Source organism: Mastomys coucha, chromosome X, assembly GCF_008632895.1.
Source record: "Mastomys coucha isolate ucsf_1 chromosome X, UCSF_Mcou_1, whole genome shotgun sequence".
NCBI classification, from domain to species: Eukaryota; Metazoa; Chordata; class Mammalia; order Rodentia; family Muridae; genus Mastomys; species Mastomys coucha.
Window position 1 is genome coordinate 60813092 of NC_045030.1, and position 2720 is coordinate 60815811.

Here is a 2720-nt window from a genome sequence, read left to right on the forward strand (position 1 = left end):
GTGCACATTAACTTTTTTTTTGTATGTTTGTTCTCTAGGGCCTACCTGCCAGGTCCTAACCACAGCACTTCCAACGAACATCCCCTCGGGCCCTCACTAACCCCAACTCAGCCGGAGCAGAATAAAGATGCAGAAAATATTACTCGGCTAAAAATCAACTGAGCCACGGGGGTTGGGGGGGGTGTTGCAGCCCATTGCAGGTGTCTGCACCCGTCCCCCTAGAGCCAGACAGAGGCTTCTGTCCACCCCTGTGGTGCATGCAATAGGGGGTGGGTAGTGGTTTGCAAAAGCAGACGGTGAGGCTAATGAGCATGCAGGTTGTCCAGGGTGAGGCCAGGCCAGGTCCTGGCATCAATGGCCAAGGCTCCCAAGGATCCTGGCAGGATAAGGCACGGAGTTTGGGTTTCTCAGGGGCCCAGTCCCACTCTGGCCCTGCTGATGAGGGCACTCACTTGGCTTTGGGCCTGGACCTGAGGCCTTCTTGGTTCCTTGAGGGATGTTTCTTCCTTCGCTTGCTCGTCCCCTTGGAGACCCGACCTTGGACCCTGGGGAGGGTTGCCAGACCCTGAGGAGTCTGTCACTGTGTCCTCAGAGAAGGACCTGTCCAGGGATGTGTCGAGTGTAGATTCTGGAGCTGTGTCCTCTTCATCCTCATCCTCCCCGGGGCCTGTGCGGGGGAGGTGGGTGCTCTGTCTTCGTTCAGCTGCATCCTCTGGCCCCTCACTGGTGCTATCAGCTTCTGCTCAGTGGACGCCCCTCAAGGCTTCAGGATCCCGGTGTGAGCTCTCGACTCCAAGAGGCTTATTGTTAGAGAGCTCGAGGGGCTTCAGAGCTTGACCATCTCCCAGAGTCACTGGCCAGACCCCACCCCCCTCAGAGGGCTGGGCATTCGGGGCATCTTCAGGGGCCGGAAGTCGCTGGTATCCACATATCAGGAGGAATGCCTCTCCAGGGCTGGAGGACCGCCTTCCTCCTTGGAGAGCTGGGGGCTGGGGATTACAGCCTCCACAAGGTCCCAGCCCTATGGCTCACCAGCTGCTGTGCTATCCAAGCCTGGTTCTGAAGCAGGGTGGTTTGTGCCCTGGCTAGGATTGCTGGCAGTTGCAGGCTCTGTGCCTTTTGGAGGATCTGCTGGGGCCACTCTGCCACTTGCTTCAGTGTCTCCCCAGCCCCTGACTGTCTTCCGTAGCTAGAAACCTTTCCTGATGTCTGCCAGCAGGGCATCAATGACACACACCTCTTCTTGCTTCTTAGGCCCCTTCCTGACAGGTTTCCCGTCCTTGTCCCTCGGCCTCCTCTTCTGCCAGCCACTGTTTTCTCCTTTTGACTTTTGCCATCTGTTCCTTCCGGTCCTTGTTCTCCTTCAGGGCACGGGTGAAGAGGTCTCGGAAGGTCTTCACGGTGCTAAACGTGTCTTCTAGGGACAGCTGCTGGAGGTCTTCGCACATGTACTCAGCCAGCTCCAGCTTCTTTTGCTCAATGGCATCAAACACCTTGTCCAGTGCCCGAGAGGCCTCAATGCTGGCCTGGAGGCTCTCAGCATATTGCTCCTGCACCTCAGGGATTGAAGTGGACACCTTCCGCTCCGCATCTAGAAGCTTCTTCAGGTTGGCACTGGCCTCTGAGTGGATGATCTCCAGGTTGATTCCTGCAGCTTGAGAGGGTGGCTCCAGGTCCCGTGACAGCTGTAGGTGGTCCGGGTGGGTGGCTCTTCTCCACTTCCTCCAGGACGTGGTGGAGCAGCGTCACAGGACTCTGCTGGGACTTGGTCTCTGTGAGCTTTAGCAAAGTGCTAATCTTGGAACCATCTGCATCTCCTGCGTGGCTGCCATGGTTAAGGAAATTCCCAGTTTTGAGGATCAGCTGACAGAAGACTGGCAGCCGCTGGCTGGTGAGCAGGCTCCCGCAGGCAGTACCATGGCTGTTCCCTCACACAGCATCATGCACTCCACCCGCAGCTGGTAGCAGGGGATGTCCAGGAGGAGAATGTAGAACTGGTCAGCATTGGCCGATTTGGCTCGCTCCTCAGTGGAGCGCCCGTAGGTTCTCAATCTCCTGCCTCTCTGGAAAGAGCTTTAGGAGCTGTTTGAGAACCTCCACATCAAACTTGCTCGTGTCTCCAGCCTGGATCATGCTGGTGACTTCTTCATTGAAACATTTACATTGCTTCAGGAAGATGTTGAGGTTCAGGCTCTTCTTGGAGTCCAGAAAAGTGACTTCTTTGGGTTCCTTCCTGGCGGGGGCAGCAGAGGGCTCCTTGGGTTTAGCCCTGGGGAAGGAGAACAGCTGCTCAATGCTGGAGAAGTCAGGTTCCACTGCGGCTGTGCAGGGGCTGCTCAGTGTGGCCCTCATGGAGTTGCGCTCTCGAGCCTCATTGGACCTCAGCTTCTGCCAGTTCAGCTTCTTCATTCGCAGTATGGGTGGATTTACTGTGCGGGGACTGGGGACCCAGGCCAAGCCCAGACTGTGGCCGACCTGGGCCACAACAATCTCCACACCACCCATCATGGAGGGGACAGAGAAACCAGGCAGGGGAGGAGGCAGAGGTGGAGGGATCTGACCTGCTCTGGGTAGTGGGGGAGGGGGAGGAACTGGGCACTTGCCCGGGATTGGGAGTGGGAGTGGGGGCCGGGGCTGGGTCCTGTGGGAGTCAGGCAGAGATGGAAGTGGCAGAGGTGCTGGTGGAGACATAGCCCCTGTACATGGTAGGAGAGGTGGGG

The 2720-nt window shown here is 57.5% G+C and overlaps 1 pseudogene; it reads right to left on the bottom strand.

Annotated features, from left to right (window-relative positions):
- Nucleotides 1–448: 448 nt before the first annotated feature.
- LOC116092741 lies at nt 449–2520 on the bottom strand (annotated as a pseudogene).
- Between the last annotated feature and the right edge of the window lie 200 nt (nt 2521–2720).